This window comes from Salvelinus fontinalis, chromosome 3 (assembly GCF_029448725.1).
Source record: "Salvelinus fontinalis isolate EN_2023a chromosome 3, ASM2944872v1, whole genome shotgun sequence".
Classification (NCBI taxonomy): Eukaryota; Metazoa; Chordata; class Actinopteri; order Salmoniformes; family Salmonidae; genus Salvelinus; species Salvelinus fontinalis.
Genome location: NC_074667.1, coordinates 52,053,750 through 52,073,475, shown reverse-complemented (window position 1 = coordinate 52,073,475; position 19,726 = coordinate 52,053,750). Strand labels below are relative to the sequence as shown.

At 42.0% G+C, this 19,726-nt stretch overlaps 1 protein-coding gene across 2 annotated transcripts in view; it reads right to left on the bottom strand.

Moving 5' to 3' along the window:
* LOC129851085 (protein NDRG3-like) overlaps positions 1-19,710 on the bottom strand; it is a 57,088-nt gene extending 37,378 nt beyond the window's left edge. Inside the window, exon 1 of one of the 2 annotated variants that reach the window (XM_055917310.1) lies at positions 19,489-19,710. The gene's annotated coding sequence lies outside the window, so the exon portion shown is untranslated. The remainder of the gene's footprint in view (positions 1-19,488) is intronic. The other variant, XM_055917309.1, reaches the window with a different exon arrangement.
* Positions 19,711-19,726: the final 16 nt, after the last annotated feature.

The following is a 19,726-nucleotide window of genomic DNA, read 5'->3' as shown; positions in this document are numbered from 1 at the left end:
CTCCTAGTTCCCCAGCTTTAATTACTCTACTCCTTTCCCAGTCTGTTCTCCTGGGGCCCAACTCTCTCTTGTTACTGCACTGAGGCCTATTGATCCAAGCAAACTAAATCTCTCCTCTGTTATAGTGCACACGCAACCTCCCGACACAGGGTCGGTTCAAAAACCATACACTCCAACTGAAGAGCACTCACACACACGCACACCTTTGCCAAAGTATTCAATCTAGAATCAACACATTCACACATTTAGAATTCACAAATATTATTCACAAGCAGTGTGTGCAGTAGCATAACCATGTGTTCATTCAGGTGACTGCAGGGAATTATTGAGGTGATGGACTTGGACTTCTCTGGACTTCTCTGGATCGTTGAAGGATTAGCAGCTAAATACATAATCCATTAATATAATTAACTCATAATCATATTGAAAAACACAACCGCAATCTCACACACAGATTTAATTTCCTGGCCCTCCTATAAGCATTACTCAAAAGACTGGCAATAATTCCCTGGTTCTATACAGACGGTTGATGAATGTTAAGAGCCATCTCTCTCTCTCTCTCTCTCTCTCTCTCTCTCTCTCTCTCTCTCTCTCTCTCTCTCTCTCTCTCTCTCTCTCTCTCTCTCTCCCTCCCTCTCTCTCTCTCGCTCTCTCTCTCTCTCTCTCTCTCTCTCTCTCTCTCTCTCTCTCTCTCTCTCTCTCTCTCTGGTACTAGATTGGGGCTTTGATAGGGAGGTCGTAAAGGGGCGGAGGGACGTGACCTTGTGGAGTCTCCTCCTTCTTACGCAATGTCAGTATCCGTCTCTTATCTCTCTGCCTCTCATTTCAAATGAAATGAAATCAAATTCTATTTGTCACATGCGCCGAATACAACAGGTGTAGACCCTACAGTGAAATGCTTACTTACAAGCCCTTAACTTCTTATGGCTGCAGGGGCAGTATTGAGTAGCTTGGATGAAAGGTGCACAGAGGTGCCCATATTAAACAGCCTGCTCCTCAGTCCCAGTTGCTAATATATGCATATTATTACTCACATTGGATAGAAAACACTCTGAAGTTTCTAAAACTGTTTGAATTATGTCTGTGAGTATAACAGAACTCATATGGCAGGCAAAAACCTGAGAAGTTCCACTTCCTGTTTGAATTGTTTCTGAGGTGGCAGATTTTCAACCAAGCTCTCAATGAAATTACAGCGAGATATGGATGAGTTTTCACTTCCTACGGCTTCCACTAGATGTCAACAGTCAACAGAACTTTGTCTGATGACTCTAATGTGAAGGGGGGCCGAAGGAGACAGGAATGAGTAATCACTGCCACGAGCTGATCACGCATTCACCATGCGCCTTCACATGAGGAGGACGTCCGTTCCACCGCTCTTCTGATGTCAATCTAATTCTCCGGTTGGAACGTTATTCAAGATGTATGTTAACAACATTCTAAAGATTGATTCAGTACATCGTTTGACATGTTTCTACTGACTGTTACGGAACTTTTGGACATTTCGTCACGTTATAGTGGAGGCGCTTTGTGACTTTGGAATTGTTTACCAAAGGCGCTAACCAAAGTAGCTAATTGGACATAAATAACGGACATTATCGAACAAATCAAGCATTTATTGTGGACCTGGGATTCCTAGGACTGCATTCTGATGAAGTTCATCAAAGGTAAGGAAACATTTATCATGTATTTTCTGGTTTCTGTTGACCCCAACATGGCGGCTAATTTGGCTATTGTTCTGAGCTCCGTCTCAGATTATTGCATGATTTGCTTTTTCCGTAAAGTTTTTTTGAAATCTGACACAGCGGTTGCATTAAGGAGAGGTATATCTATAATTCCATGTGTATAACTTGTATTATCATCTACATTTATGATGAGTATTTCTGTTGAAATGATGTGGCTATGCAAAATCACTTGATGTTTTTGGAACTAGTGAATGTAACGCGCCAAAAATGGCTGTGCTGGAAAAATGGCTGTGCTTATTGTGGTTTGATGGTGACCTAACATAATCGTTTGTAGTGCTGTCGCTGAAAAGCATATTTGAAATTGGACACTTTGGTGGGATTAACAACAAGAATACCTTTAAAATTATGTATGTATGTTTGAGGAATTTTAATTATGAGATTTCTGTTGTTTGAATTTGGCGCCCTGCACTTTCTCTGGCTGCTGTCATATCGATCCCGGTAGCGGGATGCAGCCATAATTAACCAACAATGTGGTTTTAAGAAAAATACCTAAAAAAATAAATAAATAAAAGTAACAATTAATTACAGAGCAGCAGTAAAATAACAATAGCGAGGCTATATACAGGGGGTACTGGTACAGAGTCAATGGTGCGGGGGCACCGGTTAGTCGAGGTAATTGAGGTAATATGTACATGTAGGTAGAGATATTAAAGTGACTATGCATAGATAATAACAGAGAGTAGCAGTGGTGTAAAAGAGGGGGGGGGGGGGGGCAATGCACATAGTCTGGGTAGCCATTTGACTAGATGTTCAGGAGTATTATGGCTTGGAGGTAGAAGCTGTTTAGAAGCCTCTTGGACCTAGACTTAGCACGTCGGTACCGCTTGCCGTGCGGTAGCAGAGAGAACAGTCTATGACAAGGGTGGCTGGAGTCTTTGGCAATTTTTAGGGCCTTCCTCTGACACCGCCTGGTGTAGAGGTCCTGGATGGCAGGAAGCTTGGCCACAGTGATGTACTGGGCCGTACACACTACCCTCTGTAGTGCCTTGCGGTCGGAGGCCGAGCAGTTGACATACAAGGCAGTGATGCAACCAGTCAGGATGCTCTAGATGGTGCAGCTGTATAACCTTTTGAGGATCTGAGGACCCATGGCAAACCTTTTCAGTTTCCTGAGGGTGAACAGATTTTGTCGTGCCCTCTTCACGACTATCTTGGTGTGCTTGAAACATGTTAGTTTGTTGGTGATGTGGACACCAAGGAACTTGAAGCTCTCAACCTGCTCCACCACAGCCCAGTTGATGATAATGGGGGTGTGCTCGGTCCTCCTTATCCTGTAGACCACAATCATCTCCTTTGTCTTGAAATCAATTCAATGGGCTTCATTGACATGCGAAACACATGTTTACATTGCCAACACAAGTGAAATAGAGAAACAAAAGTGAAATAAATAATAAAAATGAACAGTAAACGTTACAATCTAAAAAGTTTCAGAGGAATAGAGACATTTCAAATGTCATATTATGACTATGTACTGTTATAACGATGTGCAAATAGTTAAAGTACACAATGGAAAATAAATAAACATAAATATGGGTTGTATTTACAATGGTGTTTGTTCTTCACTGATTGCCCTTTTCTTGTGGCAACAGGTCACAAATATTGCTGCTGTGATGGCACACTGTGGTATTTTACCCAATAGATAAGTGGAGTTTATCAAAATTGGATTTGTTTTAAATTCTATGTGAGTCTGTGTCTCTAATTTGGCCATACTGTAACGTTCGTCTTCCTCCTTGTCTGAGGAGGAGCAAGGATCGGACCAAAGCACAGCGTGGTTTGAATACATACTATCGTTTATTAAAAGAAGACGAAAAAACACTTGAACAAACTACAAAACAATAAACGACGTGAACAGACCTGAACTTGAGAACATATAAAACATGAACGCACGCACGCACGCACGAACGAACGAACGAACGAACGAACGAACGAACGAACGAGTACCGTGTGGCAAACAAACACAGACACAGCAACAATCACCCACAAACAACCAGTGAAAACAGCCTACCTTAATATGGCTCCCAATCAGAGACAATGACAAACACCTGTCTCTGATTGAGAACCATATTAGGCCAAACGAACAAACCTAAACATAGAAACAAATAACATAGACTGCCCACCCCAACTCACGCCCTGACCATACTAAATAAATACAAAACAAGGGAAATAAGGTCAGGAACGTGACACATACTGTACATTTGACAGGAGGTTAGGAAGTGCAGCTCAGTTTCCAGCTCATTGTCACGTTCCTGACCTTATTTTCCTTTGTTTTGTCTTTGTTTAGTTGGTCAGGACGTGAGCTGGGTGGGCATTCTATGTTATGTGTTTCTATGTTGGGTACATTGTTATTTAGCCTTATATGGTTCTCAATCAGGGGCAGGTGTTTGACGTTTCCTCTGATTGAGAACCATATTAAGGTAGGCTGTTCACACCGTTTGTTTGTGGGTGATTGTCTTCTGTGTCAGTGTTTGTACCACATGGGACTGTTTCGTTTTGTTTAGTCTATACCTGTTTGTGCGTTCTTCGTTATATGTAAGTTCTCATGTTCAGGTCTGTTGACGTTGTTTGTTGTTTTGTATAGTTTGTCAGTGTTCGTGGTTTCGTCTTCTTTAAAATAAATATATCATGTATTCTCCACAAGCTTCGTTTTGGTCCGATCCCTGCTCCTCCTCGGACGAGGAGGAGAACAATCGTTACACTCATTTTGTGCAATGCTCACAGTGCATTCGGAAAGTATTCAGACCCCTTGACCTTTCCCACATTTTGTTACGTTACAGCCTTATTCTAAAATTGATTAATTAATTTGTATTCCTCATCAATCTACACAAAGTACCCCACAATTACAAAGCGTAAAACAGTTTTATTTTTACAAACTAAAATAAATAAAAAACAGAAAAAGTTATCAGACCCTTTGCTATGAGACTCGAAATTGAGCTCAGGTGCATCCTGTTTCCATTGATCATCCTTGAGACGTTTCTACAACTTGATTGGAGTCCACCTGTGGTAAATTCAATTGATTGGACATTATTTGGAAAGAGAAATAGGTCCTATAACAGATTCAAGTATTTTTAGCCAGATCCTAATTGGGATGTCAAATTTTTATGTGCCTTTTGATGGCGTATGCCCTTCTTGCCTTGTCTCTCAGATCGTTTACTGCTTTGGGGAAGTTACCTGTGGTGCTGATGTTTAGGCTGAGGTAGGTATAGTTTTTTGAGTCCTCTAGAGCAAAGGTGTCTAGATGGCATTTGTATTTGTGGTCCTGGCAACTGGACATGTTTTTACTGTCAGGGCCCAGGTCTAGCAGAATCTGTGCAGAAGATCTAGGTGCTGCTGTAGGTACTCCTTGGTTGCTAACAGAAGCACCAGATCATCAGCAAACAGTAGACATTTAACTTCAGATTTTAGTAGGTTGGGGCCGGGTGCTGCAGACTGTTCTAGCGCCGTTGACAATTCGTTGATATATTTGTAGAAAAAAAATAGGAAAATAAATGTTGTACAACTGAAATGTGTCTCCTGCATTTAACCCAACCCCACTGAATCAGAGAGGTGCTACCTGCCTTAATCGACATCCATGTCATCGGCGCCTGGGGAACAGTGGGTTAACTGTTGGGGCGGCAGGTAGCCTAGTGGTTAGAGTGTTGGACTAGTAACTGAAAGGTTGCAAGATCAAATCCCAAGGTAAAAATCTGTTGTTCTGCCCCTGAACAAGGCAGTTAACCCACTGTTCCTAGGCTGTCATTGTAAATAAGAATTTGTTCTTAACTGACTTGCCTAGTTAAATAAAGGTAAAATTAAAAAACTGCCTTGCTCAGGGACAGATTATTAGCTTGGGATTCGATCCAGCAACCTTTCGATCCGGGATTCACTAGGCTACCTGTCGCCAAGAAGGTGGGGCTCATCCCATGGCCCTGTGGAAAGAAATGTGTGTTCTTTCTCATCTGTTTCTCTGTTTGTTACAGTCTCTCTATACAGTATTTGTCTCTCTCTCCTTCACTGTTTATTTCTCTCTATATATTACTCTTTTCATAGTACATACTCTTGGGGACTCTCCCAGTTTTGTGTCAGAGGAAACCCTGCTCCACAGTCACTGGTCTGTGTGTGTGTTTGTGAGTGTGTCTGTGTGTGTGTGATTGTGAGTGTGTGTGAGAGAGAGGCTCAGATCATTATCAGAGCCCTTACTGGCACACAGCAGTCACTGATCTGAGAGGGGGAGCCTCTCTAAACTCAGGACTGGGGCAAATCTGTCACATCCACAAACTAACAAACAAACGCACGCACGCACGCACGCACGCACGCACGCACGCACGCACGCACGCACGCACACACACACACACACACACACACACACACACACACACACACACACACACACACACACACACACACACACACACACACACACACACACACACACACACACGCACGCTGTCAAGTCTCTCTCTTTCTGCACATCTACTGCTACTCTCATTACTTTCAGAGGGCTGTTAAAGCATTGCATTATTCCCTGCAGGGGCACTTTATCTGCCAATGGTCTTGTGAGATTAAAAAAGGCATTTCCCATATTGATTTAAGACCTCATATCTGTAGGCATCAGGGCAATTCCACAGTAACAGAGTGACACTGAGACTCAGATTTTTAACTTCAAACCAATGATTACAAAGTTATGCATAAGTGCTATTTTTAACAATTTCCACAGAAAATTATAATAAAACACATTTACTTGAAGAACAGTGCAGATGCAACGTTTGGTAACAGATTGACAGTTTGGGCTGTTTGTGTAGTCCAACACCCCCGCCCCCCAAACAAACAAACACGCACGCATGCACACACACAGCACGCACGCACACACACACACAGCCTCAAAGGAATTGTGTCCTGCTCCAAGAAGTACATTGATTCCCAGAACGTATTATGACACAAATCATTATTTGTCCAAAATTCGGAGAAAAACTGGATGCTAGATTGACTATATATGAAGCCAAAAAGCTGCAGTGTATTTTGTCCACAAAGTGGTGCCACTGTCCACCAGCACTATTGTTTCACTCAAACTAACAAACGAGATAACTCAATTTAAACTTTAAATCCAACAGGGAAGCATATGTATAAACCATAAATAAGGCATCATCATGACACGATGGTCCTATGAGAGCTGGTTGTTTGAGTAAGTCTCCCATGTTTCCAGTGTGTAGCCTACATCCTCAGCCTCTCCGACTCAGCAAGCTCTATTTTGGGGTTGATGTATAAGTCATGTGGTGTTCTGAGCACTACACTGGATGCACTTTTTGGGTGATGTGATTTGTTTGTTTGAAGTGCTTGTGTCTATTGCTCTCCCTCTCTTTGAGGACACAAAACGCAAGGATACATCAAGGGGGGTTGATTATAGAGCATGAAGATTGCACTGAACCACTGACTCAACACTAGCGGTGAAAAATGCAATACGTGTATACTCACACCACATGATGTTATATCCACAGATTGAAAGAGAACACTGGTTAACTTCTACCTCTTCAAAATAGTCTGTTTTCTACCAGCAAAAAAATGGTGAGGTGTCTCTAACATTCCAAAGTAAGATTAATTAGAGAATGGACACTCTGCCCTCCTATTCTGACAATAGCAACTTGTATGCATTATCGCTACATCGATACGACCCAACACGGCCCTCGCAAAAGGCATAGGAGCAACTCAAAAAAACATACTACTGAGCGGAATGACAATAGATGGATGACTCCCAGAAAATCTACTGCAAGCTACAACATGGGCCTGGTCGCTACCAGCGCTACTCCTGCTAAAAATAAGGCTGTTGGTTCTCAGTGCTGCTAATAGAGTACCTGCCTGCCTCTGCCTGATGGCTCCACTCCACTCAACTCTGCTTGCTGGCTGCCCTGCCCGGGAGCTGGTGGGGCCTGTCTGTAGGGGATTCCTAGCACTGCTTACTCGTGCAGGTAGGAGTGGAGAGGTGGAGTGGATAGGCAGGGCAGAGGACGGGGTAGAGAGAGATAGAGGTAAAAAGAGGGGTAGAGAGAGAGAGGTACTGTAGAGAGAGAGAGGTAAAAAGAGGGGTAGAGAGAGAGAGGTACTGTAGAGAGAGAGAGGTACTGTAGAGAGAGAAAGGTACTGTAGAGAGATAGAGGTACTGTAGAGAGAGAGAGGTAAAAAGAGGGGTAGAGAGAGAGAGGTACTGTAGAGAGAGAGAGAGGTACTGTAGAGAGAGAAAGGTACTGTAGAGAGATAGAGGTACTGTAGAGAGAGAGAGGTAAAAAGAGGGGTAGAGAGAGAGAGGTACTGTAGAGAGAGAGAAGTACTGTAGAGAGAGAAAGGTACTGTAGAGAGAGAGAGGTACTGTAGAGAGAGAGAGGTACTGTAGAGAGAGAGGTACTGTAGAGAGAGAGAGGTACTGTAGAGAGAGAGGTACTGTAGAGAGTGAGAGGTACTGTAGAGAGAGAGAGGTACTGTAGAGAGAGAGGTACTGTAGAGAGAGAGGTACTGTAGAGAGAGAAAGGTACTGTAGAGAGAGAGGGGTACTGTAGAGAGAGAGAGGTACTGTAGAGAGAGAGAGGTACTGTAGAGAGAGAGAGGTACTGTAGAGAGAGAGGTACTGTAGAGAGAGAAAGGTACTGTAGAGAGAGAGAGGTACTGTAGAGAGAGAGAGGTACTGTAGAGAGAGAGAGGTACTGTAGAGAGAGAGAGAGGTACTGTAGAGAGAGAGAGAGAGGTACTGTAGAGAGAGAGAGGTACTGTAGAGAGAGAGGTACTGTAGAGAGAGAGAGAGGTACTGTAGAGAGAGAGAGGTACTGTAGAGAGAGAGAGGTACTGTAGAGAGAGAGGTACTGTAGAGAGAGAGAGGTACTGTAGAGAGAGCGGTACTGTAGAGAGAGAGAGGTACTGTAGAGAGAGAGAGGTACTGTAGAGAGAGGTACTGTAGAGAGAGAGGTACTGTAGAGAGAGAAAGGTACTGTAGAGAGAGAGGTACTGTAGAGAGAGAGAGGTACTGTAGAGAGAGAGAGGTACTGTAGAGAGAGAGAGGTACTGTAGAGAGAGAGGTACTGTAGAGAGAGAGAGAGGTACTGTAGAGAGAGAGGTACTGTAGAGAGAGAGGTACTGTAGAGAGAGAGAAGTACTGTAGAGAGAGAGAGGTACTGTAGAGAGATAGAGGTACTGTAGAGAGAGAGAGGTACTGTAGAGAGAGAGGTACTGTAGAGAGAGAGAGGTACTGTAGAGAGAGAGGTACTGTAGAGAGAGAGAGAGGTACTGTAGAGAGAGAGGTACTGTAGAGAGAGAGGTACTGTAGAGAGAGAGAAGTACTGTAGAGAGAGAGAGGTACTGTAGAGAGATAGAGGTACTGTAGAGAGAGAGAGGTACTGTAGAGAGAGAGGTACTGTAGAGAGAGAGAGGTACTGTAGAGAGAGAGAGGTACTGTAGAGAGAGAGAGGTACTGTAGAGAGAGAAAGAGCAGCTGAGGCAGGGGTTCACGCCAGAGTTGAGTCACAGTGACAGTGAGCCTTACTCCAGATAACAGGTTTACAGGGCTCTAATGTGTCTACACTACAGGACATAACACTGGCCTAGAGACGGATGACAGAACCCCAAGGCGATCGGTACATGTTATTGTGACAACAGCAAGGTTCACACTCAGAGATAACCAAGACACTACCACACACCCATTCTCTCTGTTAGATTATTTGATTGAAAACCTAGGTAGTATTCTTTATTTAACACATGCTTATGAAAGTATCTCTATGTGGATGGCAGGTAGCTAGGTTGGTTCTAGGTCAGTCTAGAACTGTATGGATCTGTGGTGAGTAGCCAGTTGGTCTAACCAAGCAAGGCTTTCTCCTGATAGAGCCATCACACACAGCCATCACACACAGCCATGGCTGGCTGTCACTGAGACAGATCAGGACAAGCTAATCTCCCAGAGAGAGACAGAGGTCACTGAGACACATCAGGACAACCTAATCTCCCAGAGAGAGACAGAGGTCACTGAGACAGATCAGGACAACCTAATCTCCCAGAGAGAGACAGAGGTCACTGAGACAGATCAGGACAAGCTAATCTCCCAGAGAGAGACAGAGGTCACTGAGACAGATCAGGACAAGCTAATCTCCCAGAGAGAGACAGAGGTCACTGAGACAGATCAGGACAACCTAATCTCCCAGAGAGAGACAGAGGTCACTGAGACAGATCAGGACAAGCTAATCTCCCAGAGAGAGACAGAGGTCACTGAGACAGATCAGGACAAGCTAATCTCCCAGAGAGAGAAAGAGGTGGACCCTCTCAGAAAACCACTGGCACCATCTCTCCTCTCCTGGTCGCCAGGGAGGATGGCTGTGTCCTTGACAACCACAGGGGGCTGTCGACCCCTCTACGCAGCACTGCTGGTGAAGGCATGATGACCTTTTCATGAACATTTACATAAAACCGCTCATCAGACCAACCCAAACAGCTTAGCAACCACAGTAGGGCTCAACAGTGTAAAAACTGCCCTTAGTATTATGGAGTCAGAGCCTGAAAGCTGACCATTCAGAATTGCTAGATGGATAGGGATAACGTATAGATAAATAAAGACAAAGTACAGGACAGTACTAAAAAAAAACAGTACTAAAAAAAGACAGTGAGATAAGAATGCAAGCTCTGATTCAGATTCCTGCATTCTGCAGCACAGATCTATCCTGTACACTACAAACATGGATATATCCTGTACACTACAAACATGGATATATCCTGTACACTACAAACATGGATATATCCTGTACACTACAAACATGGATATATCCTGTACACTACAAACATGGATCTATCTTGTACACTACACACACAGATATATCCTGTACACTACACACACAGATATATCCTGTACACTACAAACATGGATATATCCTGTACACTACACACATGGATATATCCTGTACACTACAAACATGGATATATCCTGTACACTACACACATGGATCTATCCTGTACACTACACACACAGATATATCCTGTACACTACAAACATGGATCTATCCTGTACACTACACACACAGATATATCCTGTACACTACACACATGGATCTATCCTGTACACTACAAACACAGATATATCCTGTACACTACAAACATGGATCTATCCTGTACACTACACACACAGATATATCCTGTACACTACACATGGATCTATCCTGTACACTACACACACACATATATCCTGTACACTACACACACAGATATATCCTGTACACTACAAACACAGATATATCCTGTACACTACACACATGGATCTATCCTGTACACTACAAACACAGATATATCCTGTACACTACAAACATGGATCTATCCTGTACACTACAAACACAGATATATCCTGTACACTACAAACATGGATATATCCTGTACACTACAAACATGGATCTATCCTGTACACTACAAACACAGATATATCCTGTACACTACACATGGATCTATCCTGTACACTACACACACAGATATATCCTGTACACTACAAACACAGATATATCCTGTACACTACACATGGATCTATCCTGTACACTACACACACAGATATATCCTGTACACTACAAACATGGATCTATCCTGTACACTACACACACAGATATATCCTGTACACTACAAACATGGATCTATCCTGTACACTACACACACAGATATATCCTGTACACTACACACACAGATATATCCTGTACACTACAAACATGGATCTATCCTGTACACTACACACACAGATATATCCTGTACACTACACACATGGATCTATCCTGTACACTACAAACACAGATATATCCTGTACACTACAAACATGGATCTATCCTGTACACTACACACACAGATATATCCTGTACACTACAAACATGGATTTATCTTGTACACTACAAACATGGATCTATCCTGTACACTACAAACATGGATCTATCCTGTACATTACACACACACAGATATATCCTGTACACTACACATGGATCTATCCTGTACACTACACACACACATATATCCTGTACACTACACACACAGATATATCCTGTACACTACAAACACAGATATATCCTGTACACTACAAACATGGATCTATCCTGTACACTACAAACACAGATATATCCTGTACACTACAAACATGGATATATCCTGTACACTACAAACACAGATATATCCTGTACACTACAAACATGGATATATCCTGTACACTACAAACATGGATATATCCTGTACACTACACATGGATCTATCCTGTACACTACAAACATGGATCTATCCTGTACACTACAAACACAGATATATCCTGTACACTACAAACATGGATATATCCTGTACACTACAAACATGGATATATCCTGTACACTACACATGGATCTATCCTGTACACTACAAACATGGATATATCCTGTACACTACAAACACAGATATATCCTGTACACTACAAACATGGATATATCCTGTACACTACAAACACAGATATATCCTGTACACTACAAACATGGATATATCCTGTACACTACAAACATGGATATATCCTGTACACTACAAACATGGATATATCCTGTACACTACACATGGATCTATCCTGTACACTACACACACAGATATATCCTGTACACTACAAACACAGATATATCCTGTACACTACACATGGATCTATCCTGTACACTACACACACAGATATATCCTGTACACTACAAACATGGATCTATCCTGTACACTACACACACAGATATATCCTGTACACTACAAACATGGATCTATCCTGTACACTACACACACAGATATATCCTGTACACTACAAACATGGATATATCCTGTACACTACACACACAGATATATCCTGTACACTACAGACATGGATCTATCCTGTCCACTACAGACATGGGTCTATCCTGTACACTACACACACAGATATATCCTGTACACTACAGACATGGATCTATCCTGTCCACTACAGACATGGATATATCCTGTACACTACAGACATGGATATATCCTGTACACTACAGACATGGATATATCCTGTACACTACAAACATGGATATATCCTGTCCACTACAGACATGGATATATCCTGTACACTACAGACATGGATATATCCTGTACACTACAGACATGGATATATCCTGTACACTACAGACATGGATATATCCTGTACACTACAAACATGGATCTATCCTGTACACTACAGACATGGATCTATCCTGTCCACTACAGACATGGATATATCCTGTACACTACAGACATGGATATATCCTGTACACTACAAACATGGATCTATCCTGTACACTACAGACATGGATCTATCCTGTACACTACAGACATGGATCTATCCTGTCCACTACAGACATGGATATATCCTGTACACTACAGACATGGATCTATCCTGTACACTACAAACATGGATCTATCCTGTACACTACAGACATGGATCTATCCTGTCCACTACAGACATGGATATATCCTGTACACTACAGACATGGATATATCCTGTACACTACAGACATGGATATATCCTGTACACTACAAACATGGATATATCCTGTACACTACAGACATGGATCTATCCTGTCCACTACAGACATGGATATATCCTGTACACTACAAACATGGATCTATCCTGTACACTACAGACATGGATATATCCTGTACACTACAGACATGGATCTATCCTGTCCACTACAGACATGGATATATCCTGTACACTACAGACATGGATATATCCTGTACACTACACACACAGATATATCCTGTACACTACAAACATGGATCTATCCTGTACACTACAAACATGGATCTATCCTGTACACTACACACACAGATATATCCTGTACACTACAAACACAGATATATCCTGTACACTACACACACAGATATATCCTGTACACTACAAACATGGATATATCCTGTACACTACACACACAGATCTATCCTGTACACTACAAACATGGATATATCCTGTACACTACACAAACAGATATATCCTGTACACTACAAACATGGATCTATCCTGTAAACTACACACACAGATATATCCTGTACACTACAAACATGGATCTATCCCGTACACTACACAAACAGATATATCCTGTACACTACACACACAGATATATCCTGTACACTACACACACAGATATATCCTGTACACTACAGACATGGATATATCCTGTACACTACAGACATGGATCTATCCTGTACACTACACACACAGATATATCCTGTACACTACACACACAGATATATCCTGTACACTACAGACATGGATATATCCTGTACACTACAAACATGGATATATCCTGTACACTACACACACAGATATATCCTGTACACTACAAACATGGATCTATCCTGTACACTACAGACATGGATCTATCCTGTACACTACAAACATGGATCTATCCTGTACACTACAGACATGGATCTATCCTGTACACTACAAACATGGATATATCCTGTACACTACAAACATGGATATATCCTGTACACTACAAACATGGATCTATCCTGTACACTACAGACATGGATCTATCCTGTACACTACAAACATGGATATATCCTGTACACTACAAACATGGATATATCCTGTACACTACAAACATGGATCTATCCTGTACACTACAAACATGGATCTATCCTGTACACTACAAACATGGATCTATCCTGTACACTACAAACATGGATCTATCCTGTACACTACACACATGGATATATCCTGTACACTACAAACATGGATCTATCCTGTACACTACAAACATGGATCTATCCTGTACACTACAAACATGGATATATCCTGTACACTACAAACATGGATCTATCCTGTACACTACAAACATGGATCTATCCTGTACACTACAAACATGGATCTATCCTGTACACTACAAACATGGATCTATCCTGTACACTACACACATGGATATATCCTGTACACTACAAACATGGATATATCCTGTACACTACAAACATGGATATATCCTGTACACTACAGACATGGATCTATCCTGTACACTACAGACATGGATCTATCCTGTATACTACAAACATGGATATATCCTGTACACTACAAACATGGATCTATCCTGTACACTACAAACATGGATCTATCCTGTACACTACAAACATGGATATATCCTGTACACTACAAACATGGATCTATCCTGTACACTACAAACATGGATCTATCCTGTACACTACACACACAGATATATCCTGTACACTACAAACATGGATCTATCCTGTACACTACAGACATGGATCTATCCTGTACACTACAAACATGGATATATCCTGTACACTACACACACAGATATATCCTGTACACTACAGACATGGATATATCCTGTACACTACAGACATGGATCTATCCTGTACACTACAAACATGGATCTATCCTGTACACTACAAACATGGATCTATCCTGTACACTACAAACATGGATCTATCCTGTACACTACAAACATGGATCTATCCTGTACACTACAGACATGGATCTATCCTGTACACTACAGACATGGATCTATCCTGTACACTACACACACAGATATATCCTGTACACTACAAACATGGATATATCCTGTACACTACACACACAGATATATCCTGTACACTACACACACAGATATATCCTGTACACTACAGACATGGATATATCCTGTACACTACAGACATGGATCTATCCTGTACACTACACACATGGATCTATCCTGTATACTACAGACATGGATCTATCCTGTACACTACACACACAGATATATCCTGTACACTACACACACAGATATATCCTGTACACTACACACACAGATATATCCTGTACACTACAAACATGGATATATCCTGTACACTACACACACAGATATATCCTGTACACTACACACACAGATATATCCTGTACACTACAAACACAGATATATCCTGTACACTACAAACATGGATATATCCTGTACACTACACACACAGATATATCATGTACACTACAAACACAGATATATCCTGTACACTACAAACATGGATATATCCTGTACACTACACACACAGATATATCCTGTACACTACAAACACAGATATATCCTGTACACTACAAACATGGATATATCCTGTACACTACACACACAGATCTATCCTGTACACTACAAACACAGATATATCCTGTACACTACAAACATGGATCTATCCTGTACACTACACACACAGATATATCCTGTACACTACACACACAGATATATCCTGTATACTACACACACAGATATATCCTGTACACTACAAACATGGATATATCCTGTACACTACAAACACAGATATATCCTGTACACTACAAACATGGATCTATCTTGTACACTACAAACATGGATCTATCCTGTACACTACAAACATGGATCTATCCTGTACACTACAAACATGGATATATCCTGTACACTACAAACACAGATTATTCCTGTACACTACAAACATGGATCTATCTTGTACACTACAGACATGGATCTATCCTGTACACTACAAACACACAGATATATCCTGTACACTACAAACACTCCACAAACAGCAGGGTCACGACGCACCAGGGAGCCGCACGATTAAACACAGGCCCAATCCTCCTGAGTGCTATTCACTCAGTCAATGAGTGTTTGATGTTTGTTTGTCATGTTCCTCTCGCTCTCCATTTAACTGCACTCATAGAAACACAACACTTGGAGGGATTCAATTCACTGGGGCGTCATATTGTCAATTTGCTTTGCTGCAATTACAACTGGTAGGGTATTTCATTTTCTGGACCTGTTAAAACATCCAAGGATAAAATCCTTACACTCTTTACCTTATCTGAGACATTCCATCGTTTGACTCCCTCCTCTGAAGGCTGAGTGTGTAGTGGTTATCACAGGAGGCTGCTGAGGGGAGGACAGACCATAATAATGACTGGAACGGAGCCAATGAAATGGCATCAAACACATGGAAACCATGGAAACTATGTGTTTGATGTATTTGATAGCATTACGCTCCATCTATTACCACGAGCCCGTCCTCCCCAATTAAGGTGCCACCAGCCTCCTGTGGTGGTTACTTATGCATGGGAGGAGCCTGACCACAAGCACTGACCTGTCTGTGAAATGTTGTGTGGAACAGAGCACAGACCAGCAAAACCCTCACAAGAGCTGCTTTAGCTACAGAATATTAGAAACATCAGAAATCTATAACCAAAGGTAAACACAGCAGAACTGCAGTCTTTCCATTAACAGAGGACAAAGAACGAATAGTAAACATCCATTAATTACTGTCCAGCCCATAGGCCTTTGAGTTTGCAAGAAAGGCATTTCACTGTACTTGTGCATGTGACAATCGATCAGAGTTTTTAAGTTCAGTCACTGGACACTCTCACAGCAACTTAAACCTTGTTGAGAATATCCAACCGTGTAGAGATACCCGGATGTCGACTGAGTAAGTCTCTATGGTCATGTTACTAGACTACATTTCTGTCTCCAGAGACAGTGTTTCTTCTTACTGCAGCAGAGGTGTGTGTGTGTCCCAGGCAGCAGTGAAGGACAGCACAGGGCATCCAGAGGTCCATCACTCCATCTTCCTGGATCAACAAGCCGGCCACCTGTGCTCCCTCTCTCCCTTTTCTCTCTCTCCCTCTCTCCCGCCCTCACCACTTGCTGCTGTTGATGCTGATAAAGACCAGAGAGAGACAGCTCCCAAAGGTGTGCTCCAAGAGATTGGCGTTACCGACAAATGTGAGGAAAGGATACCACAGGAGCTTCATATGACCATGATGAGACTGTACAAGGGCTTAGAGAGGTTTACTATGTCCAGCACAGACTATACACACCAATCACCTCGGTATCGTGTGTTAGGCGACAGTACATAGTACAACATAGGCCTACCTAGTCTATTAGTGTTATTACAATGTAACAAGACTGACCATATAAGTATAGCCCCAGGTTGTGAAAAGGAGATATATAGGCACTGCCACAGGACAGGAACCTGTGCATCAGCTCTTTCCTCTGATAGGTCCACTTAGCAGATAACCTGCTGTGCAAAGCAGGTACCGCTGCGGACTGCTGGGACTTGCAAAGCTTGAATTACATCCACACTATTTGACTACAGAAACTAGAGACACATCACTGCTTTGCTTGAGGGGAAATAGGTGAATCTGTGCAGGGTATAGAGATACAGTAGCACATAACTACACTGACCAGAGAGTGAGAAAACAACTACAATCAGTGAAGTTGTCTGATACTCTAGGCCAGGGGCTCTGGGGGCTTCACTATTAGAAAACTCACTATCAGAAATGTCAACAGCCTGAGAGTAAGACATGGATGTGTTCCTGGAGGTGTGAAAATGTCAAGACGTTGAAGACGCATGACTCCTATCGTTGCCATGGTTTACAGGGCTTTGTTTTGCCCTCTAGCCATGACAGACAGACAGACAGAGACAGAGACAGAGACAGAGACAGACACAGACAGACAGACAGACAAGCTGAGGTGATAGATTGAACATAACAGACTGGCTAACAGCCAGCACAGCTTAATTAAATCGCTCATCTCCCCTGTGGCCATTATTCCCTGACATTCATCTTTCTAACTCCGTTAAAAGTCTCACATCCATCACCAAACTCCTCACTTATGGGAATGGGGTAGTCAGGAATCTCCTTTGTGTGTGTGTATATCTGTGGTGTTCACCTGTACAACATGGTCTCAGGTGTAGTATAAGTAGGAGAAATGTCCAATACATTGGTCTCCTTCTAAACAACTTCTCAGCATGGACAATGGCTAACCAACAACTTGTAAACACTCCCACCAGTTAGCCATGACTTTTTACAGTGATAATTAACCATGATGGACTGCAGTTCCCTCCCAATTGAATAGAAGGCTATTATGATAACACTGTCCAAAGTATACTTTTGGCCAATCTTTCAGTCACATACTAAAGCCTTGTAAGACCATAATAGACTCACAAAAAGCATGTAGTGGTATTTGAATGGGAGCACTGTTGTGAATGGCAACTGGAAACTATGTCACTGTTTGTTGTGTAACCTCTGCCCTGCTTTGGTAATTATATGGCATTGTTGAGATCATTCAATAAGGGAGGACTCCCTCCCAAAAACTGAATTCAAACACCTGCACTGAGGTCACACCTGAATCCAATGACCTACACCTGAGTGACCTTCACCAGGTGACTGCTGACAATGTCATGTAGTGCCAGAAGAATGTTAAGTAATATCTCCACACCACCAGTTGCCAACTACAGCATGGACTTGTCTAGTCATGTCTGTTTCATTCAGCACTAACATACATTCATTTATTGAGCACGAAGCAAGCAACCATATAATTCCGTAATCTATGCATGTTTTGTAACGTGGATATTATAATGAAAGGTTCCAGACACGAGGGTCGAACAGGCACCAAGTTGTAGATCGAGGATGGTGACACAGTAACATAAATATTCAGCAACATACTTCCTAACCGTTCGATGTTGAATTTGAGACATTATAGATATGGGCCAATGATACCGTATTAAGTAATAAACCTGTGACTCATGAAAAATAAGTTACTCATTCAACAGGAAATGATATCCTAAAAATGGGAATCGCAGATTGATACAATTGTGATGTTTGATTTAGACTACACATATAAATTACCTAGGCCTACATTAGAACTGCCTGAAAAATGGATATAGAATATCATATCAAGATTACACCGCGAGCTGGTGGATTGTCGACACCAATGGCCACATCTGCATTTGGCACAGCAGCCTATTAGAAAATGCTGTCTCGATCGACACTTACCGTTTGGGTTGAAGACGTATCCGTTCGATCCGCGTCAAATCCTCCGGGATAGATTTATGTTTAAACACCGGTGTTTAAACCGCACCTTCTCTTTGCCTAATTCCTTTCCTATTCCAACTAATATTACTATTTCGATGTCACTCTTTCAAGGCGGAACTACACATTGCGTCCTAGACATTAGGAAGGACAAGAGCAACGAACGAAGCAGCCAATACGAGAGGAGGCAGTACAAATTAAA